The following is a 21987-nucleotide window of genomic DNA, read 5'->3' as shown; positions in this document are numbered from 1 at the left end:
GGAAAGTGAGTCGTTCGCTGCTTGAGGAAAGTGAGTCGTTCGCTGCGTGACTCGTGAGGAAAGTGAGTCGCTCGCTGAGGAAAGTGAGTCATTCGCTGCGTGAGGAAAGTGAGTCGTTCGCTGCGTGACTCGTGAGGAAAGTGAGTCGCTCGCTGCGCAAAGTGAGTCGCCGGCTGTGTGAGGTAAGTGAGTCGTTCGCTGGGGAAAGTGAGTCGTTCGCTGCGTGAGGAAAGTGAGTCGTTCGCTGCGTGACTCGTGAGGAAAGTGAATCGTTCGCTGAGGAAAGTGAGTCGTTCGCTGCGTGACTCGTGAGGAAAGTGAGTCGTTCGCTGCGCAAAGTGGGTCGCTGGCTGCGCAAAGTGGGTCGCTGGCTGTGTGAGGTAAGTGAGTCGTTCGCTGCGTGAGGAAAGTGAGTCGTTCGCTGATTGGCTTATAAGTAAACAATCCCCCACGTGGGGTGCATTCTTGTGATTGGCTAAAACAAGGGAGATATCTGATTGGTTGCAGATCATTCCATGTTTAAAAAAAGGCATTTGTGTGTCGAGCCGAGTCAAGGGAGTCTCAAAATTCACACACAAATGCAGTGAAGTTCACAGACCGCAAGCAGTTTGTAAATCAAGATATATGTATGTGTGCATCAGAAATACATTTCTGAATCTTGTCCTGTGCATTTGTGAATCTTGAGTGCATTTGTAAATGTTGTTTGCATTTCTAAATTGTGTGTGTATTTCTGAATTTTGTGTGCATTTCTGAATTTTGTATGCATTTGTGAATCTTCTGTGCTTTTTAAATTTTGTGTGTGCATTTGTGAATTTTGTGTGCATTTGTGTATCCTGTGTGTGTATTTATGAATTATGTGTGTGCATGTATGAATCCTATGTGTGCATATGTGACTGTAGTGTGTGCATTTATCTTTATTGAGACTCTTCTGGCTCCATAGAAATTAACCCTGGCAATACCAATACCGCTCTGGTTTGCCCTAACACATTATCACACCTATGGGAGAAGATACAATAGATGAGGCTAAATATTGCATTTAAGGAACATAACAGCACATTTTAGGCTGAAAGAGCCTCATGATCTGTAAACCTCATATTCTATTTCAAGTCTAATATGACAACATAATCACACTATGCTGTTTCCTTCTCTAAAGTCTATTTCTTGACTTGGTTTGGTTTCCATACATCACACCTACAGACCTCATGCATATGGCACATTAAACTGGAAAAGGTCTAAAGTCTAAATCTGATTGCTTGACACGTACAGGATTCTACAACAAAGCCATGTTTACAAGTTCCACGGCTACAGCATTGAGCACTTCTCAAGCAACTTAACCTAGTATTTGAAAAAGTGAAGTTCACATTCACAGCCAATAAACTTTAAAAAACATTTAAAAGTTTTGTCTAAGGCAATTTGTTGCATTTCTGGTAAAATAAAAATTATTTCCCAATCTTTTGGATTACTTCTGTTTCACTGTTTTATTCTGTAAGTAAGTGATCTTATAAAAAATATACCTTTATGTGTTGCAGACAATTATTTACAACACCTTTAAATAAAATTATATATATATATATATATATATATATATATATATATATATATATATATATATATATATATTTATAGACACACACACAGTTTATCAATGCATAATATAATTTTTAGGATTAGGCCTAACAATTTAAGGCAGTAATTTGATGCGATTACTTTCACTTTTATGTATTCAACTTCACTGTAAAAAGTCACTTTTTTCATTAGTTAACTAAAACACACAGTATTTAGCATATTAAACTTTTACTGCATATGAAAATAGCCTTTGTAACATCAAAAGCCCTGATGCTTGTTTTAGTTGAGAAATCACTGCTCTCATCTTAGTCTTATCTCACCCTGTTTTTCTCTTCTCTTCTCTTTTGGACTGCATAGTATCTCTCTGCCACTGTTCTCTTTCCAAATTCTCACAGTGGGGATGTAAAATCTGTTTCCCCAGTTTATTAGTTGACTGCCAATCTGGTAGTTCAAACCGCAAATCCCATAAGGTCAATCTGCAGCATATTGGCGCCAAATGTCCTGTTCCCATCCTGATTTATCATGCCGGTTGCAGACAACCTCCTCATAGCATTGTTGCAACATGAAAATAAAAAGCTAACATATCTGACTGACACCACAATACCATCCAGAACTGCTCCAGCTGCACCAGAGGGGAAAGAACTGATGTGGAACCTAGACCATGCTGTACTTGGTTTATTTCTTCCTGGATTCAAGCTGCAGTAGGGAACTTTTGACGCTCTAGCGGTTAATAAACAGCACTGCTTGCGTCTTGTGGAAGAACATTGTAGCCGGAGCTACTTCTCTCTGTTTATGTCTATGAAGAATCACAAAGGTACTGGGTTACTCCGCCGCGGTACCCCCGAAGCAATCTAAAATAGTCCGAATATAAACACTTATTATAGATGCACCCTAGTGATTCAGGACAAGCTAAAATCACGGTTTGGAAAATGGATTCATGGTGTACTCGCTTATTATGTTCATTTTTCTACATTTTGAACACAAACAAAGTTACGGACCGCAGCTCTGATTGGTTGTTTTTTACCGGGAGCGCATGACTTTCTGCAAATGGCAATAGGACCACTGGGAGGAGCCAGAGGAGCTTGATTTTTTTCACAGATTATCTGTCTCATATTCTACTGTCAGGACATAATGACAGGTTCAATAAATATGTAAAAAATATTTTTTTACAAAAGTTCCCTACAGCACCTTTCAGTGTGTTCCGTTTAATTTTTTTGAATTCATAGATACCATGCACAAAGGGATCTTAGACAAAAACATACCTCTGCAAATTTAACGTCATGTGACGAGTGGGGCAGGGCCGAGGGATGTGGGAATGAGCAAGGTCGGTGGAGTGATTGGGAAATGAGCTACACCTGCGACCCACCACCAGTCTCAAGTCCCACAGAGGAGATGGAAAGATATAAAACTGGAGTGACGACAGTGAAGGACGAGAGAGGACCAGGCCTGGGCTTTATTTTATGTTTTGCTTTTTATTTGTGCGCCTCAGTCGTATGTGAGGGGCTGATGCGCTGTTTAGTGTTTATTTTGTAATTAAAGTTTCATTTTGATTGTCCGCCGGTTCCCGTCTCCTTCTTCCCGATGATTAGGAAGTTTAAATATTATTACACTCCACAAACAATCCTGTCTGTTTTTGCGTCAACAATGAGTTGAAAAACAGGTTTATACTTCACTATAAAAAGGTTTGTAAGAAAAAAATCATTTTACAGATAGTAGCACAATATTTGTTTACTCTAAACTTGACCTGCATCTTTTGCTTCCAGTAAAACAGTATTTGAAAAGTTATTATTAGTAATTTGCTGGTTCACGTTCATTTTCAGCGTTTATTTGCGCATCTTCTCAGTTAACAACGGCTCTGTGTAGTAACAGTTGCTCAATGTGAAATCACGCACCTGATGGAATTTACCGCTGATTAGAGAACCGGCTTTACTGACGAGATGCGCATTAATGATCGGCCAATCGTGATCGGAGCAGCCCTAGACATAATTATAATGACTTACTGTCTTATACGCATTGCGTTGCATATCGTGCTGTGTAAACATAAAACCATGTCTGCATTTGTGATCTGAGAAACAACAAGCCTACTCTACTGCTCAAAACTCGCATCTGAGCCATCAGTGGCAAATTATTTAAATATAAAAAACATACTGACAGGCTGTGAGTCAGAAGCGCCAGACTGTCCTTGCAACATTTGAACTGCCCTTCTTTATAGAAACAGCCTGGTGCCACAGACGCATTACAGGCTCCTGGTTCAGGAAACAGTCCTCATCTTCCATAAAATGCACAGCACATATCTGAATATTTGGGTCGGACTGTTCTGGAACATTGTTGAAATACAACTTTTTTTACCACTGATTTCTAATCGTGCCGTCTTTTGGAAGGCTTTCACAACTAAAAACACAGCCACTCCACGACATGACAGCGGCGGGAACAGAGAGAATAAAAGTTAGGCCTTCTTTCTTTTAATGAACATTTGGGCGGTGTTATGAAAATCTTCCCACATCGTGATGCAGACATGTGGGGGCATGTTAGAACGAGCCATTTTAGCTGGGTGTGGTTGACTTAACTTTTATAAAGAACATGTCTTTGGATTTGAGACTTTAGTCTTTGCAACTTTACAGATCTTCTTTATGCACCAACAGCTTATAACACTCCAAAGAGAAATGAATAACGATGTCTATGAAAGATTGTATTACTGTGTATAGAGATACTCACTATGCAGAGAAATAAAAATTATATATATATATATATATATATATATATATATATATATATATATATATATATATATATATATATATATAAAATATTTTTTAGTAACAAAGTTCGGATTTGGTATTAAAATAATAGTGGTAAAAAGTTCGGATTTGGTATTAAAATAATAGTGGTAAACAGCCAGGGATCATTTTCTGCTGGCTAAAAATGCTTTGGAGGACACATGGCCTAAGAATATCTGAGTATCTGCATGAGTAAAGACTAAGTGTGTGAGTCAGAGATGTTTTGACTGTTGTCACAGCTCTCAGAGGGATGACTGAGAATAATACGTTTTAAAGCCTGTCAGAGGGCCACAGCAAAACACGGCCATCCATTTCAGCCAATGCCACCTTCCTAAAACAATTTTTTACCATAAACGTTGAAGGACAGACAGATATTCAAACAAATTGTGGGCTGATATTTAGAGCAGCACCTAATTTTTAATTCCTCAATCTTCACCCAACTAGCCCATATACAGGCCAACAAGGAGATGATGTGTAAAAGAATAAATCAATAAAAATAATTAAGCAGGCACTGATGATTGTGGTCCTACGTTGGAGTGATATGTTCAATAATAGTTTTGCACTTTTTGCTGCTTTCTTGAGCTGAGAGCTAATGCACTAATATTTGCATCCAAACAGCAAGTTCAAGCCCTGGAGCTTTTAAATAATCCAAACAGATACCGAAAGTGGTGCTTTCGACAACAAACATCCTTTTTACATTCTTTAATACATCTTTCTCAATCAACCTGATGTACAGTACCAAACCTACAGACACAAAAACAAGCAACACTTAAACCAATGTCAAAAGTAAATTTTCTTTCAGGCATTCCAGGCAAAATCAAAAAATTCTGTGTGTCTGTCTGACTGTCTCTGTCTCTATGTGTGTGTGTAGTGAGAGCTAATGGAAATGTTAAACACAACACAATATGTTTCCTTGTCCCACATTTGTGCAGCCATATTACCGCATGATAACACTGTCACCCAGTTGGTGTAAGAAAAATGGCCACAAGACAAAAAAGAAAACTGATGAATTTTCTTTAACTGGGAAATATTTTTCAATGCTTTCAACTTATAAGTATTTCAGTCACTTGGCACAAATGTAGCTAGCCAGATTTAGCCATCCTATTTAATTTATGCTTTGGGCAACCATGTTACACATTCTGTTTTACTATTTTATTTCATAAATGTATCCTATTTAATTATGTTTCTTCATAGAAAACCTGTATTTAAAACCAACTGTCTCAAATTTTGGTAATATGATTATTCATTTAGTTTATTAAGATATTTTTTTTTTACTTTATCCTATTCATGAAAAGTGCCAATTAAATATCATTAGATTCCATATTGATTGTCTGCTCAACATCACACTCAAATCATTTTAGTTTAGTGCTTATATGTGCACACACATTCTGATGATAAAAAAGGTTTGCAGGTTTCCTAATACTCCTCTGTTTCCTGTGTGTTCAGAAAAGAGACTTGGTTTCATTATCAAGAAAGCTAATAACAGAACAATTGAAAAGAGCAAGTCATACTGAAATTCAGAGTAGAAGTTAAGCACAGGTTTAAGCATGTTTGTTCTGAAGCTGAAATTGATCTTTTTACTCACACTGGCAAAATATTACATTATGTTCTAAATGGTGGTGAGATACTAGCCAAGAAATACGCATCGTTACGCTTCGGCCGCCATTATGCGTCGGTGCGTAGCCAAGTGTGTCGTCCTAGTTTTTGATATACGCGACACGCCGATTCACGCAATACTATGCGTTGTCGTTGGGGGTGACATTGCAAGTATTGTACATTATTTCAATTATATTGTGTTCACTAGGGATGCACGATCATGATTTTTCTTGGCCGATTCCGATACCGATTTTTTTACTAGCAAACTGGCCGATTCCGATACCGGTTTCCGATTTTTGTTTATCTTTAAGCAACAAACAAGAAAGAAGGAAAGTGTGCATAAACAAGATGTTTATTTGTTATTCAATAGGCCAAACTGGCTTTTGGCTATTGAAAACAATAACTGTAACCATCTGAAATTAACAGCAGTAACTGCACAGTAAGTAGACTACATTTAATACAAACATAGATGGTACAGACATCAGCATTTAGCTTTTGTTTTTGAATTGGGTTGAAACTACATAGAACTGACCTTAAATTAAAAGATTAACTGTAACCATATGAAATTAAAGGCAACAACTGCATAGTTCTACAATCCAAACAACACAATCAACACACATTCAATAACATGTTTCTTAATCAGCATTCAGTATTTGTTTTAGTTTTTAAATTTGGTTTTAAATAATTAAAAAAAAGCTTTACCAGGGAGAATGAAAAAAGTATGCTATATAAGTAAATTATTCCAAAATGTTAAAATCAAATAATGTTGATGTTAATAAAACAGATGCAAACTTATACGTATTCATACACATTTATATGATAGTTCATCAGCAACAGAATACACTCCTCTTCAGTTGTCATTGTGATCTGAATATCACGCGACCCGACTCTACTAATATCATCCGACTCTACTACCCCCTGTTGTGTGAGCAGTGTATTGCATACACGCATCGCCCGTGAAGCTTGTGTTCACTGTTTAGACTATGAAAGGGAGCGTGTCGCTCGCGTTTCTCGCGTTGACTATGAAACGGCCCTTAAGGCACCATACAGTACACACAGCATGAGTCATGCAAGCATGAGTGTGACGCATGAACAAAATGGAACAAATGGATGAAAAGATGTATTACTCGCAATAAGATTGCTAATTTACATCTAATGAATCCTTAATGTGAATTAATGAAAAATTCAGCTGCCTAAAATAAGATCCAGAAAGGAAGAGAAGATTCAAGAGGGTAAGAAATCTTCTTTGCTCTAGTCTAGTCTAATACTTCACAAGCATATAGTGCCGTTATCACCACTTAGAATACTATGAAATATGTTACGTGCCTTGTTCTGTGTAAGAAGTCACATCATCTCACAAAAAGGATTTATTTTAAGCACTCGACTGATGTTATGAAGTGAATTTGAAGTAAAAACATGTTATTAAATGTGGTATTTTCACATGCTCTCAGATGGAACAACATTTACTACACAGAGCCATAGTTCACTGAGAAGTTACGCAAACAGCTATCATTATCCAGACAAATTCTTCGATTTCATAACCGTGCAATAAAATCACCTACTTTTTTGGTAACTTTGTGTAAAGTGAACTACGCTTTTTGTAGTAAATGCTGCTCCATCTGAAAGCAGGTGATGATGATTTACTGCTAATTACAGAACCAGCTATACTAACAAAATGCGCATGAGAATCCCATTTGATTAACCGTGCAGCCCTAGATGAGAATAAGCCTAAAATGTATAACGAGCAGACTCCGCGGCCGCCTCGCTAAGGCTATGACTATCACTGTTTGACAGGTACAATATTTGAAAATCGATAATTATTTATTTATTTTAATTACATTTATATCTGAATTTATGTCAACCTATAGACTTTCAAATATCAAAATGTCTTGAATTAATATGTATTTGTGTACAAAATGACATATAAACATATTTTCCTATTATACTTTGCCTGGAAACGCTTCCAACAAGGCGTCGGTTCTATTTCTAGCATGCAGGCGTCGAGCCGCGCCTGAGCCGCGCGTCTCACGCAGGCAGTCTGCAAGTCTAACCTGTTAACATGGGAGCCAAATTAAAAACAGACACGCCACGCAGCTGAGATGCTTTCGCCACGCATCCAGTGTGTCCTAATGATGCCCGGGTGTTGGCTGTTGAGATTACAACAACGAGGTTTTACTTTAAGTATATCTAAGCACTGTATTGCAATACTTGCATTTTGCCCCGTCACTCTCAATTTTAAAGTGCTCCAACGCTGTACTTTTTTTTGCCCGCTTCATATAAGAAAAATTACTTCTTCTTGTGGACATTACAAATGTCTGGGAGCGCTCTGGTGGTGCAAAAATGTATTACAACTAAATTCAATGCACGCCATTGACGTCACTTAACCGAGCAAAATGTTTCACTCGGTTACGCAATTTTTAACGGTTAATCGGTTAACCGGTTAACCATGGACACCCCTAGGAGGTACATTCTAAAATAATGGTCGCCTAAAAAAAGAAATAAAAAAAAAAAATATATAAAAAAAATACTTATGCCGTGGACTCAGCTAGAATATTTTAAACTTGCGTACGAAATGTAAACAGTCCAGGTACTCAACAGGTAATCAAACATGGATGGTCTAATAAAACCTTTGGAAAGTTCCTCTTCAATTTATAAAAGTGAAAAAAGTTGTGACATTTGCCAAGTATGGTAACTCATACTCGGAATTGGTGCTCTGCATTTAACCCTTCCAAGTGCACACACACAGCAGTGAGTAGTGAACACACTGAACACACAACCGGAGCAGTGGGCAGCTATACCCAGCATCCGGGGAGAAACTTGGGGTTCAGTGCCTTGCTTAAGGGCACTTCAGACATGGTTATTGAGGGTGGAAGAGCAGTGTTAATTCACCCCCTACCTACAACTTCTGCCTGCACCGGGACTCGAACCTGCGACCTGCGGGTTACAAGTCCATCTCTCTAACCATAGCATCACTGCTGCCCCATAATATAACTGCTCCTGAGACTATAACTTCATAACCTCAGCTTCAGGTTGAGATAGGGGAAAAACCCTTCCCTTGGGAGGATGTGAACCAGGTTGGAGATCGATGGCACAGTCACTTGTTCTATGAGGAGGTAGTTGGAAAGCTTCGATCTTATTGAAGGCCTTGGTGAGATTGTGGTATTCATCAGGGAGTTGAAATACAGGTGTGAGATCCTTCCCCTTTCTGACTGGAGTAGTGTTGAGACAATTCTGATTGCAGGACTCTGACCACTAAGTAATCTGTCTCTCAGACCATGAGATAGAGGGGTTGTGCTTCTCTAGCCAAGGTTCATGGAGATTGAAATACGAAAAGGCGGATAGAATTAGTGTGAAGAGCTCTAGTGCTAATTTAATGTCTTTGGTGGTGAATTGAATCTACCTGTGCCCAGCGGACTGCCATCTAGTGCTGCCACTGTCAAATGAGATAAACCGGGAACAAGAGGAATATTATGAGTTCTTGCAAAACTAGCATCAACAAAATTTCCTGCAGCCCCCGACTCAATCAGAGCCATAGTCCCAGTGATCTTTAAGATGACTGGAATTTCTAAAGCAATGGAAGAACTGATTTGAACTCACCGCAGTAGGATTGCGAGGTGGACAAGTGGGACAGAAGGGTCTCATGTGTCCAGATAATCCAGAGTATAGGAACAGATTTTGGCAAATGTGTGTCTCTATCCTTTCAACTGAGATGAGTAAAGCTGACTTGCATGGGTTCCTTTATGTCAGGAGGTAGCGATGTGGTGCCGACAAGAACCGAAGAGAGCCAAGTCTGACGACGAGAGCGAAGTAGGTTATCAATCCGGATCGCCAGCCCAAGGAATTGATCCAAGGATGTCCCCTCATCTCGACAAGCTAATTCAGACTGTAACTCCATGCTCCAACCTCTGCGGAAGTGTAGTTTGAGAGGATCCTCCGGCCACCTTGTTTGTGCAGCGAGTGTGCGAAAAGAGAGAGCATAATCCGATGCCTAACCCCTTCCATGGCATAGATATAACAGCTGCTCACCTGCCTCCTTTCCACCAGCAGGATGTTCAAAAACTTCCTTAAACCGATGGATGAAGGCTGAGAAGAGTATGTATGATTCTCACTCCACACCGCGGTAGCCCACTCCAACACCCTTCCAGGCAGAAGCGAACAGACAAATGGGATGTGAGCCTCGTCTGTGGGATACAACATGGGTTGTTGGTGAACAAACATGGAACATTGGTTTAAAAAACCCTTACATTACGAGGGTGAGCCATCAAACTTCTCTGGGAACACCAAACGAGGGCTAGCGGTGGAGGTAGATGAAGCCGTGGCTTGAGGCATTGGACTCGGAGGAGGAGCGTGACCTTCGGGTGCTTGAAGACGAAAGGTTTGCAAGGCCATTACCATTTCTTTGGTTAGTGAGGTCAGTCAGTTTGGTTGTTGTTGGTGTGTAGCCAGAACCGACGCTTGAGCAGATACCTCTGCTATAAAGTGATAAAAAAAACTGCTGGATCGATTTCTGGTGAAGTCTTCTGCAACGAGGAGACAGTGGCGTTAGGATCCATGTGCTTATTTATTAGTTCACAAGGTCATACAGACATAAATCAGTAACTGGCATTAGATACAATGAAGGCTGGGCAGATTCATAAACAGAGTTTGTGATGAGGGTCGAGGCAGGTGGCAGACAGACAATAGCATAAATAAACAAGGCAGGTATCAACAGGTATAAACAAGGGTCAGAATAGGCAGGCAGTAATAGGTCCAGTTAATCCACAGGTAATCAAACACAGAGAAAATGCTCAGAAATGTCTGCATGGCAAAACAAGACTTTTTGCGATGAAAGCAGGGAAGGTACAGTTTAAATAGGACGGGCAATGGGAAACACCTGTGCAGGTGATCAGTCTCAGACATGGTGTATTGTGGGTAGTGAAGTCCAAGAAGACCGGTTAGTACTCCGGAGATGGCTCCCTCCATGGTGATCGGAGGGAGCCACAGAGGCTGAATTTGTGACATTAACATATAAAAATATTAAAAATTTTACTGTAAAAAAAAAAAACCTTGAAAGTGAAGTTAAACATCACTTCAAGTACCGTTACCCATACTCTGAATTTGTGCTCTGCATTTAACCCATTCATGTGCACACATACAGTAGTAATCATACACAAACCCAGAGCAGTGGGCAGCTATATTGCTGCGGCGCCTGGTGAGCAGTTGGGGGTTTCATGCCCTGCTCAAGGGTCTCACCTCAGTCATGATATTGAGGGTGGAAGAAAGCGCTAATTATTCACTCCACCTACAATCCCCGATGGACCCTAGACTCAAACACGCAACCTTTGGGTTACAAGTCCGACTCTTTAACTAATAGCAAGGATAATGAACCACTCATGTTTGGGAGTACTCAAGTATCTTATTATTTTTTTATATTTTATTTTTGTGTTAAATCCAGCTCTTCTATAAACAAACAAACAACGTTTCTCAGCAATCGTATCCTCCATTATTATCTACGAAAAAAGGGGCTCAATTAAATGAAAATGGTCATAATTATTTGGTTAGGGACTAATGAGGCTTTTGCACCACGTATTGTATAGTCTGAACTGGTGCTACAGTCAGGAGGACACAATTTATTTCACACATTCCTCAAAAACAGATTCTTCAGACACCCTGTAAATATTAACCACAACAGTGTAACTACTATACAGTATCAACACTCAGAGATAATGTCTTTAAAGATATATATATTTTTTTACATATTTAAGCTTGATAAATACTTTCAAAACGGTCTTCTGTTTAAACCTCCTCTTTTTATTTCTTTCAGTGTTCCAGGAGATCCACCATTAAAATTATAGCATCATTATGTCAGATCAGGCCCTTACATTATCAAACTTTACCAAGAAGGATGAGATACATACGTAACTGAAAATAAGGCCCTTGTCTGTTTCACTGAAAGCAGCCAAGGTTATCTTACTTAATTAAGTCATTTAAAGAGTTAGCAGCCTGCCAACACTTCACACCCACGAGGGAGTGGGGAAAGAGTGAGAGAGGCAGTCAAGTAGACAAGCTGTAATTTTGTTTGACAAGCCGTTTTATGGTCAGACAGGAACTCTTTTTCAACCTCTTTGCTCATGTGTCTATCTTGCTTTTCTCATATCTGAAAGAAAGCCTTATTTTATTCTGAGCCATCTGTGGCTGAGTGGTCACACAAACACATTTCTAGATTGGCAACACCCAGCTGGGTGCAATACAGGTTAACTGAGCTGTGACATCTCTAAAATGCAACAGAAGGATGATGAAAATGTATCTTAGATTAAAAAAAAAAAAGATCTGCAAGTCGAAATAATTCACGATGGAACTCTAGCCTATATTTTAGAGTAATTCTCAGAAAGCCCTCAAGCATTAAGCTAAAAAAAATTAGATGTCATGTAAACTGTACAGGAAAAAAGGACTGATGAACCTTTCCAAATGAGGGTATTTTCACATCTAGTTTGGTTGAATTGTTTAACAGTGCAAAAACATTTAGACCAATGATGGTACAATTTGTTCCCGTGACTTTTTACATTTGTTGTTGTTATATACTAAATGATAAAAAAGCAACACTGTAAATGTCCTGAACATACAAGAGATGGAAAATAGAGGTAAACAAGTAATGCAATGAAAAAATAGTCTCTCATCAGGCTGAGACTGTAACTTTTCTGACCTCAGACATATCTCTGCAGTAGTCGGTCTTCTTCCTAACAGCTTATTATGAAATAGGAGAAATGGTAAATGTGATCACCATCAGATTATGTCTTGTCTATTAAACTAGACACATCATCCAAGTTGTTGTTACAAGGAAAACTGACAGCTAGGACAAGAGTAGCCACATTTCACTCACAAACACAGTTCTATTAATGTCTACTTTAATCAATCAATTTATTCAGCTTACACTGCATGCTGTCAGGCTGGATAAACTGTTGTTCCTGTACACTGATGCACCACACACCATTTGAACTCATGGGAAACAAACCCAAATGACAAAACAGACAACTTTGAAATTCAGTATAGTATAAACTGCCATTTAGATACCATAGACACCGACAGGCATGCTCTCAGAAATTGGACATCAAGATTCAAAAGTTGGTTCAAGACTCAATAACAGTGTCAATGACTGACATATGAAAACTATACAGCACATCTGGTTATGATTCTGGGAAATACATGTATGTCTCTAGCTAAGATTTAAAATCTCACATAAATCCTATCATTTGTAGAGAATAGTACCACTTCCTCACATCAATGACAAACACGCGTGATGCTTGTGGAACCACAACAATTATGATTGTTTTTAGAGAAAATCATGGTGTAGTCTCGCTTCAGACTGAAGGTCTGGAATTCATGGCAGCTTTCATTGGTCATGTCCGACAACCAATCACAGTTAGTTCCGTTCATCATCACGTTTCAAGGTGTGGAAATGTTGCCACAATAACAGACTGGTGTGTAAAACTCCTGGACGTATTTTAAAGATTATATGCCGCAAACTTTAAATATTTCACACTTTTGAAAATCCAGCGTTAAGCACTCGTCACAAGATGGCCTTCTTCTTTTGTGAGGGGGTTTGGTGCTACGGTATCTTTGTTTCCATGTGGAACGTTAAAGAATGCAACACACACGTCTCTCGGAAATCCTGTAGCATTCAACCAATTCGATAACGACTTCGACATTCCTGAAGTGTTTCCACTTTAGTGTCCCATATGCATCAGACGTTAAGCCAACGGTCCATGGGCATGACATCTGAGGCTGAGACTAGACATGTTGAAACAAAGGAGGATCATGCAAATTACATGAAGTCAGAACACACACACCACACCACACATACATACACACACACAACACAAAGTTTCTGCAACATTAAGCAGTCGAAGATTTAACATTAGCATAAGATGACTGTCTAAAATCAGAAAAAGTGCATCAACAATCTTTTCCTCCTTTGTTTCCTTAATACTGTCTAATATTTTGAACGGCACAAAACGTGCCCAAATTTAGTACCTTTCTCAAGGTCTTTACTGAAATCAGAGCTTAGCAGGGGCTTATTCTGGAGATCCAGAATTGTAATAATGAGAATCAGAAACAAGGAAACTTGTCCTCCTCATGGTAACTTTTAACAGAGCCTATTTTTGGAGTGCTTCATACTTTATCCTGGCACCGATGACAAGCTGTGCACTGATGAAATATTAAAATGCTACATTTCCCCAGAGTGTTAATAAAATATGCATCATCCACACTGAGCTGCAAATTGCCCTGTTCCTGTGCTGCATGGGGGAAAGGATAAGCCAGTAAAGAAAAAAAAAATTCTTGATGATGACAAAATGTATAGTTTACAATGTACACTAAACACCTTGATATTATAAATTTTCTTCTGCAATAAGTAATTTATTCCAGGTCAAATATTCTCAGGGATTAAACCATCATAACTGCTCAAAAAGGTCATTAAGGCTTTGAGATCAATCTGAGATCAATAAGGTGCTGAAATGCTGATCAGCAATTAAACTCCCAATGGGGCAAGATTCCAGAGTTCAAACCTGGAGAGAGGATGTTATTTTTGGCAGAGCTTGACCCCTACAGAAACAAAAAAAACAGCCATAAGCACATCAGGAGAGCATTTTCACATACTCTTTTGACCGAAGGAGATCCTGACAATGACTTCAATATTTAAATTGGTGCATATGGGTCTCAAATCAATATCAATTGAATGACACAATGAATGTCAAATCTTTCTTTCTTTCAAATTTAAATCTGACAAAATAAATATCTAAATAGAAAAATGTATTTCTTAAGCCAATGTCCACACTTACATGGGTATGAGTTTTTCTTTGTTCCATTTAAAAAAAAACTCTGTCCACATGAAAAAGCAAATGCATGCTGTGAAGCACTGTGAAGAGCAGGCCAAACCAACAGGTGGTGATATAATCTCAACTGTAAAGACATGTCGGTCAATCAGAAGCCTGAAAAAGTTTCCATTAGGTGGAGATAACAGTGCATGCACCGACGTCACAAGCCAAAAACTCCAGTTTCAATGTTTACACAATATAACTACAACCAGAATTTTCGAAAATCCTCACCCTGGCAGTAGTTTTCAAACATTTTCAGTTTCAGTGATCTGGTGCTGCGTTTGCGTGTGGACGAACAGACAAATTAAATTTTTTTTTTTAAAAGCTGCAGTTTAAAAAAATAACTGCATTCGTGTGGACAGGACCTTAATTTCTGCTTGTGAGTGATATTTCAAATCAAAAAACAGGTTTGGATTGCCTGATAATATTAATAATAATAATATAACTTTTTGTCTCTTAGAAATGCACATTTGATAGCAACTTGAGTTAGGATAGAGAGGTACATTTTCGTTCATTATCAAACAGTATCAGTAACATCTGTTAAAATTGTAGCAACCATTTATTTTTGTTTTTATGTGGGTTTTTTTGTGTTTTTTTTTTTTTAATTAAAGCTGCGGTAGGGAACTTTTGACGCTCTGGCGGTTAATAAACAGAACTGCTTGCGTCTTGCGGAAGAACATCGTAGCCGGAGCTACTTCTCTCTGTTTATGTGTATGAAGAATCACAAAGGTACTGGGTTACTCCGCCGCGGTACCCCCGAAGCAATCTAAAATAGTCCGAATATAAACACTTATTATAGGTGCACCCTAGTGATTCAGGACAAGCCAAAAACACGGTTTGGAAAATGGATTCATGGTGTACTCGCTTATTATATACATTTTTCTACATTTTGAACACAAAAAAAAGTTACGGACCGCAGCTCTGATTGGTTGATTTCTTACCGGGAGCGGTCTGTAACTGCAAATGGCAATAGGACCACTGGGAGGAGCCAGAGGAGCTTGATTTTTTTCACAGATGATCTGTCTCATATTCTACTGTCAGGACATAATGACAGGTTTAACAAATATGTAAAAAATATATATTTACAAAAGTTACCTACTGCAGCTTTAAGCATTGGTCTCCTATGGTAGCATACATTTAAATAATGATCAACACAGTTAAACCACAAATATAGCACTTCAATACCATAGTAAAAACATAAAAACAATAGTCTAAAAACATTCAGTATAAATGCACACATGCTATATCTTAAATCACAAATACATACTATAATTATATACCATTACTCAGAAAATCCTGCTATTTTAACAAAGCAAATAGCATCCATCACTATTTGCACTTAGTGTAAATAGAATATCCCTTAAAAATACAGCTATTTGCACTTAGTGTAAATAGCTTCTATCGTTAAGAGAATATGCTCTTTTCGGTGTAAATAGCATCTAATTGCTATTTACACTTAGTGTAAATAGCCTCTATCGCTATTTGCATAAACAGTATAAATAACATCTATCGCTTTGCCTATTTTCACTGATATATCTCATTTCTGCCACAATACCATGCTGCAGTAAGAGTGTTACAGTAAATCCATGGTAAATGATGGTGATGTGTAGATTGAAGAGTCTTCTAACTGTCTCGTTGCACACAGTGTTTCTCCTGTTTGGCTTTAAACTAATTTAAAATTGCAGAGTCATTTGTGTAATCACTGAATCACTGGATCTCATCTCACACCGCCGTTTAGTGCTCACACTATGGAGAAAACTCTACAATTTTGACTCTACAATTTTCATAGTCATGAAAATAAAGAAAACTCTTTGAATGAGAAGGTGTGTCCAAACTTTTGGTCTGTACTGTGTGTATATATATATATATATATATATATATATATATATATATATATATATATATGTATTAGGGGTGTAACGATACGCGTATTCGTATTGAACCGTTCGGTACGACGCTTTCGGTTCGGTACGCGGTACGCATTATGTATACCGAACGGTTCGTTGGAGTAATTAATTATATTTGAAAAAAAAAAAAAAAAGAGAGAGAGAGAAATATAATGATATGCGTTCAACAAGGTAGCCCAATAACCCAAACAACGTAACAGGCAACGCCCCTGACACTCCCGAAGAAGAAAAAAACACCATCTTATATGTTTATGTTAGGCTACTCAGCAGGCGCTCGCTCACTCAGTACGCGCTGAAGGCTTGTTGCAAAATAGCCAATGCGTTTAACAGACTAGAAATGAGAAGATCCTCCAATAACCAACAGGTCTGGTGTTTGGGTGCACTTTGGATTCCCTTTAAGCTATAATGGTGATGGCAAGAGAGTGGTGGATAAAAAAACAACGGTATGTCGCATCTGCAACATGACAGGGTACACCAGCGGGAATAAAAAAAAAAAAAAAAAAACACCAGCGGGAATATCTGGGATATATGCGTCAGTACTATCTGGGAAAGGACGAAAAAAAGGAGAAACATGCACGCAGCAAACTATCCCTGCAGCATTTAGAAACTATAGCTTACAGGGAATCCAACCCAAACACCAGACCTGTTGGTTATTTTAGGATCTTATATTTCTGGTCTGTTAAAGGCATTCGACATTTTGCAACGAGCCTTCAGCGCGTGCTGAGTGAGCGAGCGCCTTAGGGGCCGTTCACATATCGTGCCTAAAAACGCATAAGCGCGTCTTTCTCCTCCTTTCCAAAGCGCTTGGGCAGAAGCGCTCATGAGGCGTCTGTCTTTGCTAAGCAACAATGACGTGCTCTCTCCATGAGACGCGGAAATTTCAGCGAAGGATAAATGGATTTGCAGCTCTAAAAATCGCTTGCAGTAGCGCTGCTACTAAATTTATTTCAAAATTGCAATCCATATACAACTATGATCAGCTGATCCTTCATCTTGGCTGAGCTCTCAACGTTGTTACGGGAAAGGATGAAGCTGATTGGTTAGTTCTTGTCACATGACCCGCGGTGCGCTTGCGGCATTCTGAAAAGTTGAGATGTTTTTACATTTTGCTGTATCTAAAACGTATCGAACCGAACCGAACCGTGACATCAGTGTATCGTATCGAACCGAACCGTGAATTTTGTGAACCGTTACACCCCTAATATGTATGTATTAGGGCTGTCAAATGATTAAAATTTTTAATCAAATTAATCAGAATTTTCAGTGGATTAATCATGATTAATCACTATTTGCAACTACACCTGAATCCTAACCATTTTTTTTTCTGAAATGCATACCAAAAGATAAATAACAGGACACAGATACATAATTTTCATGTATTGATTCATCAATATGTGGTTCTTTTTTTCTGAATTTCAAAAGTTTAACATTTGCTTACATCAAATTTACCTGAGCACTATATCAAACCATGCCATTTAACTACAGATAGTGTAAGAGTTTTAGGTGAACCAGTGGTTAAATATAGCTACATGTAGGCGTTCTGCGCATGCGCAGTGTGAAACACAGGACGCTATAACACAGTGATCCTCAAATCTGGCTCGCGAGATCCACTTTCCTGCGAAGTTTAGCTCTAACCCTAATCAAACACGCATGAGTTTGCTAATCAGTGTCTTTAGGATCATTAGTAAATCACAGGCAGGTGTGTTTAATTGGAGTCTTCGCTAAACTCTGCAGGAAACTCGCGAGCCAGATGAGGATCACTGCTATAACAGGAAGAAGCTCCCGCGTATCAACTACCAAAGTTGTCTCTGTTTATCGAGCTTGGCATGAATGTATTTGAGAGTAAATGGGGTAAAACCTTAAGCTTCTTCGGTGTTTTCGTCGCGGCGCTCGCCGCTGTTTTTTACTATCTTGAGAATTCAGAGATCGACGAGACTTTCCTAACCTGAATAATTTATCACACTGCGCATGCGTGAAATGCGTTAAAAAATTTGACGTATTTAACGACAACCAACTAATTAACGCTGTTAACGCGCTATTTTTGACAGCCCTAATAAATATATATATATATATATATAATTTTTTATAATTTCATATGTTATGCTTTACAGGGTAAATGTACCATTATTAATTATACTGCTAGGAGCCTAAGGGATCTCAAAAAAAAAAAAAAAAAACACTTCTCTAATACACAGGGGCGGATTTAGACATTTTGGGGCCCAAGGCAAACACAGACATGGGGCCCTCTACATCTCTTGTTTCCCTCCTTTTGTCAATCCTTATTTAAAAAAAAAAAGCCCTACTTGTTACTTCTCTTCAGCAGTCTTCACACAGCAATGATGTATAGACATCTGGAGTTGTATCTGTAAGAAAAAAAGAAGAAAAATAAAAAGGATAAATTATATCCTTGCTCTGAACAGGGCCTCTCTGCACTATTAAGCAGCGTTCTTTGTCAGTGAGATGTTTTGGCCAGAGTGCTTGGTCATCTTCAAGTTCAAGTGTAACAAATTGGTCAGAATAGCCGTGTTTCCACTACCGAGCTAAGACCGGCGTGCTAGTGCGTGCCAGGGCCAGTCGCGTTTCCACTGTCAATTCCGGGGCTTGATCGTGCCTCGCCGGGGCTTCCTCGGGGCCAACGGCCAGGGTTTTTGGGCCCGACGAAAACCTTGGGCCAAAGCGGGCCAGCTGGGGCTAGAGGAGGGGTTATGAACAAAGGCGGAGTTTCTCCATGTCTAGAGAGCGTCAGCGCGGATCATTTCAGAAAGATAACAGCTTAAACACCAGCATTAAAGACGTTTTTAAATAAGTTGAGCTCAAAACTCACTCTTAGTTATCAGCAAGTGTTTGAAATAACTTGATCCGATGTGGATTATAATCACTAAACAAGGCAGAAATATTTATAAGTGATGTAAAAGACTATGCACGCTAAACATTAACGTTACACAGTAAACATGTTAAATATGACCGCTTGGAGAAATCAGACGTCAGCTTCTTACTCTCTATCACAATCGTGTATTTATTAAGTAACATTTTATCTGTCGTCTCGTTTCAAGAGTTTAGCTCCACGTTGCATATCATCAAAATATAATAATGATTTTTGTTCGGGAGCTTTTATAAAAATAGCGAGTCTGCGCCGAGGATCATTTCAGAAAGATAACAGCTTTAACACCAGCATTAAACACTTTTTTTAAAAATAAGTTGAGCTCAAAACTCTCTTTCAGTCAGCAGCGAGTGTTTGAAATAACTTGATCCAATGTGGATAATCACCATACAATGCAGAAATATTTATAAGCGATGAAAAAGATATGCACGCTAAACATGTTACCATAGTAAACATGGTAAAATATGACCGCTTGAAGAAATCAGACGTCAGCTTCTTATTCTCTATCACAATCGTGTATTAAGTAACTTATATTATCTTTTACAAGCCTCGTCTCGAGAGTTTATCTCACATTGCCTATCATAAAAGAATATAGCCTAATAATGTTTTTTGTTCGGGAGCTTTTATAAAAATAGAGATATTATCATTCATTCTAAATGTGACGGCTATACTGTGGCTAATAAACAGAAACAGACTCGACTGAATAAGCAGGCTATTTTCATAAGCGTTAAAAATAAATAAATAAAATAGAAATAAGTGTATTTATGTGTGATTAATTTTGAGTCCTGATAAATTAAATCAATTCTATAATTAAAACATCGATGATTTTGAATTTGAATATATAACAAAGCATGCAAACAAACGGCCTCTTTTAAGCCCTGGCTCGCACTGGGCCGACAGTGGAAATGCGGCTAGTGACTGCTAGTACTCATTACTCATCAATTTTGCTAAATTTGCTATTTTCCTGTTTTTCCTTTTTTCAGCACCGCTTGGGTAGCTTCGCTTCATTTTTACTGTCAACAATCTCTCTCTGTACACAATGTCTATCACTGTCAATCACTTCTTCAAAAGTTTTTTGGCGCATTACAGCCTTGTCACTTTCGCAGATGCGCAGTAAGTGAAATAATAGAATAGTCCAATGTAGTGAGGTGGGGGGGCCCTCCTGTCTGCGACACTAATGATTTGATGCCATTTTTCGCAAATGGAGTTTTAGAAATATATATTTTGCACGAAGTAAAAAAAAAAAAAAATCTTTAAGCAAGTTAATGGGGCATTTTGGGGGCCCCTAGGTAGCTCGGGGCCCAAGGCAATTGCCGACCTTTGCCTAATGGTAAAGTCCGCCCCTGCTAATACATGGGAAGCCCTTTAAACTATGACATTTTACACATCTGAATGAATTTAAATACATGTAGTTTAAATCTCATCTCACTTTGAGAGGGCTTGCAGTATCCTATATGGTTTCTGACTCTGATGTCATGTGAGAGAAGGTAAATCTGATTCCCTAAAAAGACGTAGTTGACCAATTTAGCACACTCACCATATGATATTAACATAATGCATGTCAAACCAACCCGATTTCCACTATCAACTGCAGCGGAGCACACAAATGAAACTGCAAAGGGAAACAGTGCCAGTTCATTATGCTTGACCTGTTCTTAGCAAATGAAAGAATTGCGGGATTTAGAAAATGGTCCAATTCTGTTATCTCTGGCATGCACACTGTCTATGCTGCAGAAAGAGCCAGGGATGCTCCCTTTCCACAGAAATACCACAGGAGAGTAGAAGGAGGAGTAACAGACACTGAAGACAAAGACAGACAGAGATTATGAACCGATTCTACAAATCCAATATTGACAAATTTTCTACATAGGTCTATTGATCAATAACTTTTGGTTAATCCCTAAACTACACCACCACCATGCAGGCAACAGCATTAGCACAACGGTGTGATCGACAGGAAACAATAGTGTTTGAGGTAAATTATTTTAATATCTTACTGTGTAGTTTAAATGAATAGTTTGACTTTAGACATAACAGCCATTCACCCAAACACTTAAGTCATAATTTACACCCAGTGTCATCTTTATGTTCCACAGAAGGAAATGCAAACAGGTTTGAAATAATGGTGAAAACAACAACAGAATTTTTGTTTTGGGGTTAACAGTTCCTGTTAAGCATGAATTATTTGTAAATGTTTTTTTATAATTATTTTAAGACAAAAAGCTTGACATTTACAGCTTAAATACATCTTTTTTGAAGGGTAAATACATTGAATTTTAATAGTTTAGGCCAGGTTGAAAATGTATGCAACATTTATAACCAAAAAGGTTAAGCCAAAACATTGAGATACTTATGATAATGTATTTGTTTATTATCAGGCCTGCCTGGTTATAAGTAAATAAATATCG

General features: G+C 38.4%; 1 protein-coding gene across 2 annotated transcripts in view; it reads right to left on the bottom strand.

Moving 5' to 3' along the window:
• Positions 1-21987, bottom strand: part of LOC128015423 (cytoplasmic protein NCK2-like) — a 70450-nt gene that overhangs the window by 47735 nt on the left and 728 nt on the right. Inside the window, exon 2 of one of the 2 annotated variants that reach the window (XM_052599244.1) lies at positions 9537-10459. The exons of the other annotated variant lie outside the window; for it this stretch is intronic. The gene's annotated coding sequence lies outside the window, so the exon portion shown is untranslated. The remainder of the gene's footprint in view (positions 1-9536; positions 10460-21987) is intronic. 2 annotated transcript variants of the gene reach the window in all.

The sequence above is a fragment of the Carassius gibelio genome, chromosome A6 (genome assembly GCF_023724105.1).
Source record: "Carassius gibelio isolate Cgi1373 ecotype wild population from Czech Republic chromosome A6, carGib1.2-hapl.c, whole genome shotgun sequence".
NCBI classification, from domain to species: domain Eukaryota; kingdom Metazoa; phylum Chordata; class Actinopteri; order Cypriniformes; family Cyprinidae; genus Carassius; species Carassius gibelio.
This window is presented reverse-complemented; position numbering and strand designations above follow the sequence as displayed.